At 35.8% G+C, this 13500-nt stretch overlaps 1 long non-coding RNA gene across 1 annotated transcript; it reads left to right on the forward strand.

Annotated features, from left to right (window-relative positions):
- The first annotated feature begins 1154 nt into the window (after positions 1-1154).
- LOC124100502 (uncharacterized) lies at positions 1155-3847 on the forward strand. The gene is made up of 2 exons (XR_006854328.2): positions 1155-2123; positions 2997-3847. It is a non-coding gene; the product is annotated as an uncharacterized LOC124100502 (long non-coding RNA).
- Positions 3848-13500: the final 9653 nt, after the last annotated feature.

Genomic DNA, 13500 nt, shown 5'->3' on the forward strand with positions numbered 1-13500 from the left:
GGCTCCGGCTTCTGCTCCGCCGGCTTCTGCTCCGCCGTCTTCTTCTGCTCCGCTGTCTTCAGTTATCTTCTGCGAAGTGTGGCTGGCAAGAGGGCTTATATAGCCCTTGGGTCACTGTGATTGGCTCAAAGTTATGCTAATTAGGGTTTGAAAAATGTACCAATGCTATTGGTCCAGACTTTGTCCAATCAGGTTTGGAAATAAGATGCTATTGGTCAATTCTATATTCCCACCATTCATTCATGTCTGCCCCACTTCCATTTTCTCAATGGAGGTTTACCATTGATATTAGAATAATGTGCCTTATTTTTTTTTCTGCTAGCCTTATCAGATTCAATTTTATCAGATGTATGTTGAATTTTATCAAATGGTATAATATTACATCATTTTTTTCTCTTTTTTACTAGTTATAAGGTGAATAATATATATTATAAATATATTTCTGTAATGAATCTGATTTGGTGATATATTAATCTTTAAACATAGTACTATATTTAATTTGCCATTATTTTATGAAATGCCAACATGTGTGTGTGTGTTTATATGTGGTGCTGTGTATCGAACCCAGAGCCTGGTCCATGCTAAGTAAGTTCTCAGTCTGCACTGTGTGTGTGCGAGTGCCTTGTTTATTTTGGTACAAGTAGATGCTAGCATCTTAAAATACTTGGGGAGATTTCCTTCCTTTACGTCATGTTCTGTAACAGTTTAAATATTACCATCAATTTCCATTCCTCAGAATTCACAGGGGAAGTACAGAGGTTGCTCTTTGTCAGCTTTCTCAGTTCTTACATTGTATCTGTTTTCTATAGGATTTCTATCTCTTCTTGGTCAATTCTGATCATTTATACTTTCTTAAAAAATTATTTAAATCAAGTTTTCAAATTTAAAAATTTACTATATTACTATATGAAAAATTTACATTACTATATGAAAAGATCTTAAAAAATTATTTAAGTCAAAATTTCAAATTTCAAATCAAGTTTCAAATTAATACAGAAGTTTACAAAATATTATTTTATATATTTTGATATTCCTCATAGGCATGGATTTACCCTATTTTTAAATTTTTATTTCTAATATTGCTTCATATGTTTAGTTCATTCTTTAAAGAACCATTTGGTAGGTTTAGTTACTATATATATTTTCCTATTTATAATTTATTCATTTAAATTTTTTAAATTTTATTTTCAAGTTAATTTATTTTACTTTCCTTAAGTTTTCTTATTATTATTCAAAATAATCTATGTCATCTCAGTCTGGAAAACTTACAAAACTATAAGCATGTCTTTCAAATCAATTAAATTTGCATGTGTATTTTGGCTTAATTAAATGGATTATTATAACTAGAATTTTCTTAATGATTATGAAATATATAGGTAAAAATCCTGTCAAATCCATTTAAAAAGTGAAAGCAAATATTTGTCTGTTGTATAGGTAGAAATGCACTTTGTCTTACTCTAGACTACAAGAAAAGTATAAAGTGGATCACATTTTCCTCTCACCTTCTATTTCTATGTGTTGTTCATTTTTTGAGGGAGCTGTCTACCCCATCACTGCCTGCTGGTTAGCACACACATGTTAATTTCAGACTTCCTATTCCCTTCTCTATCAAAATATATGCTGGGTCTCATTTCCTCAGTAATAGACTCACCCTAACAAGGCAATAGCTTGATGAAACTCACTAACATTAATGCTTGGTAACATCTGAGAATAGTACCTTACTATAATTTTTTTTTTTGTTTTTATGGAGAAATTTTGGAATATAATATCTTAGCCTTATAGAATTGGTGGTAGCGAGACCTTTTACTGGTATTTGAATTAAACAAAAAGATAACTTCTTTAAATGTAAAACTAACTTCATAGATTACAAAAGTATCTATTAACTTATTCACAACCTAATTTTTAAAAAGTATTTTATAAAATCACATTAAATGGACTCATTTTTATTTGTAGCCTGGTGGAATGAAAGCAGGAACATTTGAACCTTACCCATCACATTCTACTGACCCTTATGTGCTTAAACCAGGAAAGGAGGTTTCCAAAAAAGATGATAAGGTTTTTCATCCCCCAAGTGGACCAAAAAGCAGACCAATTGAAAGTATAATGAGTTTGAATGTCAAAAGGTAGGAATATCTTATATTTAGCCTAAGAGTCAAAAAATATTTTCAAATTTTAGACTTCAAAATATTTATGTATACACTTTTAAAAATTAAAATTTGACTTTAGAAATCTAAGCACCTTCAATATACCTGTCTTCCCTTGTAAAAAGCACTTTATCTCTAGTTATTTAAAACTACTTGATATTTGTACTTTAACAGTATACACTATCATTGGCCATTTCTTAAAGGGAATTTCTCAGCATTTGTGAGGAATCGTTTTTTCTTTTTCTTTTTTGAGACAGGGTCTCATTAAGTTTCTTAGAGCCTTACTAAACTGCTGAGGCTACGCTTGAATATGTGATCCTCCTGCCTCAGCTTTTTGAGTGGCTGGGATTACTAGCATGTGCCACCATGCCCTGTTAATTGTGAGGAATCCTAATGAGGCTTAAGAGTTCTGCCCCTAGCTTTGAAATAACCTTCTCTGCAAACAGGAAATATTCTGGTTGATTAAAAATGCATATATAATACTTATGTACTTATAATACTTATATTTGTCTGTTTAATTGCTTTGACTTTATTGAAATCTGATTTTACATTATTGCAAATATCCCACATCTAGTTTTAGCTTCTTTTCCCCGAATTTTAAAATGAATAAACCTTTGGACAATAAGAGTTAAAATTTGTTACATAATTGTTTCTCCTGTTAAATTATGTTTTCTAAATTTATCTGACTTTAATAAAAGATAAGTTTTCTAAGTTTGTGAGACAAATTTTGTTTCTGGATCATTCATATGTCATCAAATATATCAGTGTAAATTTTTAATGTAAAAATTTTATAGAAAATGTGGATATATTATCTGCATGTCTAAAATTAAATGTGCCTTTATTCAATTTTAGGGCACTCAATATGAAGAACTACAAGACTGCTTCATTACAGTCCTATTAGCAACTGCAAGACACGTAACTTTCTAAATCCTTACTACCAGTAACTTGTCATCAAGAGCTAATTATTTGAAAAAATGCAAAATGCAAAGTGTGTGGAACAGATAGCCTTGAAAAGAAATTTAACCTCCAACTCCAATATTCTTCCTGATTTTAGTACTACTACTTAATAAATAGTTTTTGCTAATAATTTAACATGCGATTTCTGACTTATGTTTTAGATTTGTGTTCCTAAGCAGAGTATAATGCTGAAAAATGTTATAAAATCTTTAAATATAGTCTATTACTTGGAACCTTAAAATTTCACAGTTGAGGACAGGAACAGAGAAGGCTGGAGGAGTAGACTGTACACCACAAATTCTTAACTTGCTTCTTTTTCTCAGAGTGTTGAAAAACTGTACTGATAGTTATCCAACTGTCATAGCCTACCATTAACACTCTAAACAAAGAAACATATTAGATCCATTTATATTGCACAATTTATATATGTATACATTATAGTGAGACATGTTTCAACTCATGGTGTCATATCTTCTATTTGTAACTTAGGTAGAACATCAGATTACTTAGCCAGTGGCAGCTCCAAGATAAGTTGAAGGGGAGAGGGGGAATGCATGGATTCATTCTTATAATTTGTAAGATGGATTTGTTTTTGGTATTCTCTCACGTTCCTGTAAAGCTGCCTCTTAGAGCATCCAGATAGATCACTCCAATGCTTTAGTTCCCAAGTTCTTTCTTCTCCTTAATCTGCCCTCTCTCTTTTAAAAATGTGCTTTAAATATGATTAAATATATTACTGTTATTTATAGTGTGGTCTCTAATAGTCTTCAATTCAATGGGGAAAGAGGTAGTGATGTTTGTATTTTGAAAAGGAAACTTAAAATGTATTAGGGAAGTTATTTTTGACCAATGATGCTTTTTGAGTATTTGTTCCCCTACCAGTCTAGGCTCTTCAGAGCTGAAAATTGGACTGGAGAGGTTTTAGGACTTTTTTCCTTTGTGTCCCATTGTTTTCCATCGGAGAGAACTATGTTAAGGTTTTTGAAAGGGTAAAGATAGTTTAAAGAATTTTTGCTATTTTTAATTTTTTTTAAAAAATTCATGCTTTATAATTAATTAGTGGGCAATGGATGTCTTAAAAATATTATCATGGGTATAATTTGATTCAAAGGTGACCTATGTCTTCCAAATAGAAATGGCTTTATTAGTTTTTCAGCACATAACTGAATCAAATTTATAGTTCTATATTGATAAATATTACTGAGTTTTATATATTCTTTTGAGATTGTAGCTTATATATGTAGACTTTATGAATATCTATGTAATTGCCCATTTTAACTCTATCTTTTGTTAACTGCAATTAATTTTTATTAAAAGTGTGTCTTTTTAAAGCAATGCATGGTTTACATAATATATTCATAGATGGGAACACTCATAACCTTACTGAAAAGTATGATTAATAGTATGACAGTGGCAGACTTCATCTAGGGTCTACATCACTGTATTGATTTTCAGAAAAGTAGATGCAGAAACCAGTAACAGGAATCATAAAACATGTAAACAAATTAAGATTTTTGGGACTCAGGAGAGGAACACGCATTCAATTAAAGGGGTGCAAACAAGAATGCCCGTTGTTTTTAGGGATTGAAAGCAAGGGTGCTTAATCACTGAGCCAAGTCCCCACCCCTTTTTGTAAATATTTCATTTTTGAGAAGAGGCCAGAACAGCCGCACCTCAGTAGACGAAAGACAACTGGATACTCAGTCACCACCAAAATGAGAAACATCAAGTGGAGGCCAGCAGGACCAGTCTCCTCTCTGCTCTTTGGCCCACCCTCCTCCATCCATGAGACTCTGGCTTCCTTGGAGAACTGTGAGGGGTAAAAGGGACAGGAGAGAAAGAGTCCTCCTCCCAAAAAAACTTAAACATTAAACTGGCCCAGTATTTTACCTCCAAGAGAGTACTTAAGATTGAAGAGATGGGGATACTTCAATTTGCCAAGACTATGTGCTGTCTAGGGCGCTGGAGAAAGATGCCAATATTTATAGAAAATGAAGTTACTTATAAAATAACACAAATACTTGTTTACAAGTTACAGTCTCTCTTGCGAGAGCATAGTGTTTACAAGTGCAGGATATAGCACAGGACAGGTACTCAGTAAATGCTAGATATATCAAATCAGGTACTGCCAAGGATGGCTGGATTTGCTACAACTGAAGGCACATTAGGAGGTGTGACTTTGGACCCTCTTTCTGTATTGTCTACACTTCACTGTCACCAAGTGATCCATTCTGATTACTAACCAACAAAATATTTACTTGATTTGCCTAAATAGTGCTAATTATTCATGCAAATAAGAACAATGAGTTCACATAATTAGCCTTTGATTCATTGAAATGAGTATATAAAGAGATACTCTGGAACTTCAGGATGACCAACATTTTTTTTTTTTCTAGGACCTCTGTCCTACCCAAGTCTTCATTCATTTTGTTTGTCTGCCAAACAATATTTCTGAGCACTGCTGTGTATCCAGGGCTGTTCTATCTATTGGGATCCAAGAGTAAACACCATATGTAAGACCCCTGCCCATATGAAGCTTACCTCCTAGTCGGGGGAACAGACAGACACAGGATATTGTGTGCAAGATGGCAGTAAATCTTATGGAGAAAAGTAAGGCAGAGAAGGAGGTGTGGAGCATGTGCAATGTCAGAGGTGGGTGGGGAATGTGCAATTTTAAGTAGGGCAGGTGATAGGAGAAAACACCTCTCAGCGGGTCACATCTGATGGAGGTCTAGAGGAGGTGAAGAAGCAATCACTGCAGAGTTTTAGGGAAAGAGCCAGCAACGGCCATATCCTGAGTCCAGAGAATGTCAAGACCATGTGTTGTCCAGGGCGCTGGAGAAAGATTGAGCTCTATTGAGCATTGACGACATATCGTGTACTGGATATAAAGGCTCTACCAATAAACTTGCCTAGAGTTATCCCCTCACCTTGTTTGTGGCAAAGCCAGGACTCAAATCCAGGCAACCCAACTCCATCGTTCATCTCTCTCACAGTTGTACAGAATGTGCCACAACTCATGGGCCTCCTACAACAAGTACTTGAATCATCGTAGCAAACCTAGTATTTGAACCTGAGAGTTACAAATCTTTGAAGCTGAGAGTCATTGCCATGTTTCATTTTTAAAACTCGTTTGCTTCCCTTACTTGGTTGGCCAGAGGTATGGCCCTAATACCTCCCACAAACACTCAATATGACATAACTTTCTGCAGCTTTTTAATAAATCCCTTAATGTTCACATTATATCTCAAGTCACTCCACTGATCTTTTCTTTTTTTTTTTTTAACTTTTGACACTTAAATATGAGATAGCTAGAGAATTTAAGTTGAATATAATATGAATTTTTCTTGCATAGTCCATAGACCATGAGCTTCTTGAGGGATGGGACCTATCTTCCACCTCATCTAAATGCCTCCTAATACCATATGTTCAACAGGAACTTAAGAGGAACATGTGATTATGTGCTATGATAATGTCTATCTGGTTCTTTGATAGTGTCTGTGTTGCTCTTTATTTCTGAATTTTAAATTGCCTTTCCTTTGGGAATAAGTAGCAGCCAAAGACTCATCAGAAAAACAAAGAGTATTTTAATAGCTTTAAAAATAGGTGAATCCAACTTTCAGCCTACTCTCTGCCTGTAGTGATCATCTGGACATTGCTAGAGAAAAACACTCATTTTTGAGTCATAACTTGAATCTAAAAGGAGCGTTCAGTGCTATTGGGCAAACTCACTTTATTGCCCCCAACAAATTCTTTTTCAAACCTCTCTCTTCCAAGATAGTCATTGCACTCCTCTTGTTCTCAAATCCCCAATTCCTCTTTCCACCACCTCGCAACTCATAACACAGTCCTTTGCTATGTGAGGAAAGTAGAAGCAGTAAGACCAAAACTCCCTCACCCTCCACCTTCACTTTGCTTACCTACCTCCGTCGTTACCCATATGCTCCACCTTCCCCCAGCTTCAATGAAAGAATTGTACCTACTTAAATCAAAGACTGATTCATCAGGATCCCATCTCTTCTGGAATTCTAAAGTACTTAGCTGAATTAAGTTGCTGAATAATGAACCACTAAAACAAGAAACAACACCACACACACACACACACACACACAAAAGCTGAATCATGAAGTTATAAAAATCCTTCTAGACTTCCAGTGAGAGATTTTAGAGTGAAGAAAGATGACAGATCTTCCTTCCTTAGTGCCAAATGAAATGAACTAAAAAGTGCTAGAAAACGAGCAAAAATTTCACTAGCAGCACCTGAAGAAGGAAGGGGGCACTCCCTTAGGTCACAAGATCAGAAAGTGGAGGCCAAAATTAAAAACAGAAGGTCCAGGCAAGCCAAACCATTTCCTGGCTCTTGATTCTGCCCGATTTGTAGAAGCAATAAAGCAAGTCAAAATCCTGAGAATACTCTTGAACATCCCCAACCCATTTGTGAATGAAAAAAAGAGAAAACACCTGTACCTTTCTGTAGGTTAGGATTCATATGTGTAGAGTGTAGCAACTTCTGGAAACAGATGGGTACACACTTGGAGATTGGTTAACAAACAGGAATTTACTGTAAGAAATGCAGAGGTTCTGGGTGGTTCTGCCACTAGCCCATGGAATGGCTTTGTGGGGATTTTAAAGAGGCCCATCCTCTTCTGAGTGGATGCACACCCAACCCAAGTGCTGGTTAGTTGAGTAGAAAGAGCATAGGATGATTTGAGCCCCACACAGCCTTTTGGCCAGGAACCCTTGTCCAGTAAACAATCCTACATGGCAACCCCAGGTCCAGGGCTCTGAATTGAGAGAATTGAGAGAATGAGCCAAGTCAGGAGAGTATTTCCTCAAGGAAGGTGCATCCTACCACTAAATTTCTAACCAAAGTCTCAGGGAATACCACCAAAAGTATCACCAAAGAGACCAAATCCTCCAACAAAGCCTGTCAATACTGTTCCGAAAGATTTTTCCTTTTGCAGACAGCTACACCCAATTTTTACCCTGGCCCTGAATCTATAGCTCAGAGGGATAGACTAATGGGGGCTCATGGAAGGATGTAAAAAAAATAAAAATAAAATAAAAATCTAAAATACTACTCAAAACGCAGAAATTCTGAACAGAATTGTCAAGGTCAAGTTAAACATGAGCCATATGACAAGAAGCAGCATGGTAACTATGTAATTGTACTGTGGCCAAAAAATGAAGAGATGGAAGATAGAAAATATAGAGAGAAGCAATGTATAAACCCCATTGTGTTTTCTTAAGAATCTTTTCTTTACTATATCACTTCACTGAGGTGAAGTTTCTTTTGAAGTTTCTTTTGAGTCTATAGGTTTCTTTTGAACCCTTATTTCTTCCTTGGTTTTAGCAAAAGGAATCCTATATTTAGCTTTGAACTTGTAAGTTCTTCTAATAGAAGAGGGCAGGTATTGCTGCAGGAAGGAGATGTAATTTTGAACAGCAACACCATTAAGAATAAAGAGGAAGGCTAAAATTATTTCCAAGAATAATATCCTATCTTTGGTATTTAAATAGTTTTATGAGTATTATGGTTACAGAACAGAATGTAAACATCATGAAACTTCACTATGAAAATAACACAAACAGCAAATATCATGAAAAGTGGAGGTAGATGTGGAAGGAATTATAATGCTAGCTTTCTCATTTTTCTTGGGAGGAAGTAAATCAACACTGATTCACAATAGAAATATATGTTTTAAAAACATGATGATTCTGACCTCTTATTCTTCTTCATGATATATTTTCTCTTTCTTTCTTTCTTTGAAACATTTTTCTTAACTGACACATAGTAATTATTTGTTTATGAGGTACAGTGTGGCATTTCAATGTATATATATAAATATATATATATATATATATATGTATATATATGTGTGTGTGTATATATATATATATATATATATATATATATATATATATATATATATATATATATAATGTGTAATGATTACCTCAGGGTGATGGGCATATCCATCACTTCAGTAGCATGTGTAATATGACCCCAGAGCCCAATGAAGGATAAGTACCCAAAATTTACAATGTTAGTTTTGGGTGGTGGAATTCCAGATAATATCTTCTTTTTGATTTGCATGACCTATTTGAATTCATTAGAAGAAGATATCTGAGTGAATAAAAAACTTTGAGATGCCTTCCTGCCTCCATCCCAGCCTTACTTCAGTTTGTTTGTTTGTTTCTTTCTTTTTCTTTTTCTTTTTCTTTTTTTTTTTTTTTTGCCATTTTATTCCCAGTTAGATGCAAAGCTAAGCAACATCCTGGTAAACACACTGGCCCTCTCTGTCTTTGACTGAGGTGGCATTCTGCAATTGGTCATACACATCTCCAGGCTCCCAGCCAGTTTTGCCCTATCAGTGATGAAGGCCAAGTGACAAAGGAGTTGGCAACCAGTTTCTACAATACCTAGCAGACTACCAATCCAAAAGAGGCCTCTTAATTAGGCACAGTGGTACATGCCCATAATCCCAGAGGCTCAGGAGGCTTAGGCAAGAGAATCACAGGTTTGAAGCCAGCCTCAGCAACTTAGCAAGATTGTAAGCAACCTAGTGGGACCCTGTCTCAAAATAAAAAGGGCCAGGGATATAAATCAGTGGTTAATGACTCTGGGTACAAATCCATGATAAAAAAAAAAAAAAAAAAAAAGAAGAAGAAGAAGAAGAAGAAAAAAACTCTTTCAAAGCCCTTATGTAAGGGCAGAACTTGTTGGGCTAGAATTAGCCTAGAAGACCGTTCAATCTTAACTCTCATTTCATTCAGTTTTTTTTTTCACTTCTTTAATTTAAAAAAGAATTAACGCAAGTTGCCTAACATATGAACAAAGAGGGATATATGTAAGGAAATTTGCACATATCACATAGTCTCTCCCCTGTTGCATATCTATAACCTATCTTCCAGGAAATGTTGGGTATGTGATAACTATTCTCTATCGTCAAGAGAAGCTTGAGCACTTTTGTCCACTCTGTGTTGGTATTGGAAGCACCAAGGAAAAGAGAACTCAAACACTGGATACAACTACATTTGAGTCACAAAGCAAAGACAGGTGCAAGATAATTTTCTGCAGTAGCTACTGAACTCAAATGGCCAGTAGGTCACCGTTGGTAACCAATGTAGGACAACTGGTCTGCACACACCCCTCCTGTGCTGTAGCAGAATGCCCCACTTCAGGGAGATGGTAGTGTATTGGTCAGGGTTGGTCAGTTTTCATAAAATGCACACACTTGAGTCTCACCCAAGGCCCATGTGGATAGTGGAATTTGGGTTTCCTCTATGTGTTGTGGGCTGGCTGCAAAATACAGTTAAGAAAAGAAGGTGGTGAAAAAAACCACATGACACTGAAAGTAATTTTGAAAAGCAAGGGCAGGATGGCTCTTTGACCTTAAGGGTTGGGCTACCACACTGGAAAGAGAGAGTGCTTTATTGTATGGGGCAAACTTCAAAGGTTTTTCTATAGAATGTTGTTCTGCCAAATAAGCTAGGCAGTGGGCTGTCCATCTCCAAATGGGTTACGCCCAACTCTGGAGCTACAAGATGGGTCTCCCTAGCCAAGGGAAGGCAGAGGTCAGTGCATTGAGCAATCCATTAACTGGGAGGAGCCACAAAATAGCTTGCAATGCCAAACCCATGAAGATGTTCAAATAGCTCAGGGGAGGCCCTCCACACTTGAGCAGAACAAAGAAATACACATTGAGGCTAAAATGGGGAAATGTGTCAGGAGCTGTGGTGTATGCCTGTAATCCCATTGACTCCAAAGGTTAAGGCAGAAGGATCACAAGTTCAAGGCCAGGCTTAAGCACTTTAGGGAGACTCTCAGCAACGGATCAAAGCTGTCTCAAAATAAAAAAATTAAAAAGAACGGGGTATGTAACTCAGTGGTAAAGCATCCCTAGTTTCAATTCCCAAATAAATAAGTAAAATGGGGGAAAAATATTTCCACACAAGGTGATAAGTTTAACATAAACTGTGAGCACTCTGTTCATAAGGAAGTTCTTACGTGGCTGAGAGGGGATCAAAGGACTATGCACATTGAATTGCCTTTCCTAACAGAAGGAACATGTGGATCTTTCTAGTGCTTTGCTTAATAACAAGGCTCACAGTATGTTGTTAATCCAACCTGTTCTGCATTAAAAGGGGGAAAAAGTCACATTACAATTTTATTAAACTGAGAACTAATACAGTATCCTGCCAAGTCTCCCATGATATGAGGATTATTAGTTTGTTTTTTCACAAAAGAAATGTAGTCTGTATCTCAGAATCAAGGATATTTGAGCTTTTAAGATTTTTCAAGTTAGGTGCCGCAAAGTACTGGTTTATTATAAAAGTAAAACCATAATACTCAAGTGGGTATTTTAAGTCAAAAGAAAATTACTTCTTAAATTTGTGATTACCATAATGTCAATGTTAAATATTCTCATTATCTCATTGTCTTCCTATCCAAGAAAGTTATTTGCTATTTTTATTTATTGAGAAATAAAATTTAAAAATTAAACCACATTTTTTTCAAATTTACTTCTCAGAATATGGCTGCATATCAGAATCTGAAAACCAACTCCAACCACAGTCAGCACTGAAAGTGAGTCTATTTCATTTTATTAGCTCCAAAATCCTATGCAAAGGCTGATCTTGTCCGGAATAAATATTTCCCAAATGCTTGTTGGTTCTTCCACTTTGTCTTCACAAAAATCTTTATGAAAGAGCTCTGTAGAGTCAGCAAAATGACTAAGAATTTGAATCACCTGACTCTCATATGATGCTTTCTGATAATGGTAACATTAGGGGATATAAAAATCAGAACAATCCAAGATTATGTTTAGCAGCCTAAAAATATTCAATTTAATACTTTGTTTAATTTCATTATAGGTCCTTCAGCATCAGTTAGAATCATTTCAGGCTCTGCGAATACAGACTTTGCAGAATCCAGTCTAATCCCCATCTGTTCCTTGTGTTCAGATAGTAATGTGGATTGCCTAGTTCTTGGGAAGCTGCAGAAACAATCAGAAAGTCCTTCTGTCTTCTGTAGTTCAACCTAAACCTATTAGATGGCTTATTTGCCTTGTTTTTATGAATGAGTGAAAGTCACTATCTAGTTTTCTTTTTTGTTGGAGCTAATATTTTCCGATTTAAATTGGTTTGTTCCTGTAATCTTCAGCCTCCTCTTTGGATTGTGAAATGCTCAAGTTTCTTCACATGACTGTAATTTCCCAGTGCCTAAATGACAGTCTTATTTTTCTCGTGCCATCCCGTAGACTCTAGGTTTCACATCTCAGGTCATTGTTTCTCCTGTGTTTCTTCCTGTATGAGGGGCACCATTTCAAGATTGTAAGCCACATATCTCTGCTGTGAAATAGCTGATGAGTATAGAGAGGTAAAGAGTGGGTGAAAGAGCCAGGCACAGTGGCACACACCTGTAATACCACCCACTCCAGAGGCTGATATAGGAGGCCAACCTCAGAAACTTAACAAGTTTTCCCAAACAGTGAGAAATTGTTTCCAAATTTAAAAGTTAAAAAATGGGCTGGCAATGTAGCTCAATGGTAAAGCACCACCATATTCAATTCCTTGTACCAAAATAAATAAAGCAAGAAAGAAATAGAGGGTGAAAGGAAGAGAATGTAAGTAAAAGACAGTTAAAATAAATTTGATCACATAGGGCAATTCACATTGAAATTTCTGTAAGCACCTATAGTTGCCACTCTACTGTTATTTTAGCTTGATAATGGGTAATATTCATTGAATTCTTATTATATATTGTGCATGTTTTAATAGCATAGTATTTCATCCTCAAAATAGCTTTCTAAGATTGATTAATAATGTTATCTCTGTTTTTTTAATGAAGAAACTGAGTCCCAGAGAGATTAAGTAACTTTTTCAAGGCCACACAGCTAGTAAGAAGTAGAACTGATATTCCAGTTTAGGCAGTTGTTAGATTCCAGAACCTGCTCTCACCTTTTGCTACATCCTTAGCCCTAGAACCTGCTCCCTTAATGGCCATCAGGGCCACCTCTCTAGTACACAGTAGATTGTTTACTTTGGTTTTAAAATGTCAGTCCAGACTGGCTGCAGTGGCGCAGCCTTATAATCCCAGTGACTCAGGAGGTAGGACAATCACAAGTTTGAGGCCAGTCTCAGCAATTTAGCAACCTTCAACAACTTACTGAGACCCTGTCTTAACATAAAAAATAAAATCCCTGGGTTCAATCCCCAGTACTGGGGTGGGGGTGGGATGGGGCAGGGGGTCAATTTATAGTAAATTATTACTCAGATTTTAAAAATTGCTGACTGATTGCAGTCTTATTAGATCAATGAGATTGATTTCTAAGTTGTATACTTGCTGCAAAAATATGTTCTGCCACTTCTAAAACTAAATTTGAAAATGTTGATT

Source organism: Marmota monax, unplaced genomic scaffold (genome assembly GCF_021218885.2).
Source record: "Marmota monax isolate L192 unplaced genomic scaffold, Marmota_monax_Labrador192_F-V1.1 WCK01_AAM20220418_F8-fsc01820, whole genome shotgun sequence".
In the NCBI taxonomy this organism is placed as follows: Eukaryota; Metazoa; Chordata; class Mammalia; order Rodentia; family Sciuridae; genus Marmota; species Marmota monax.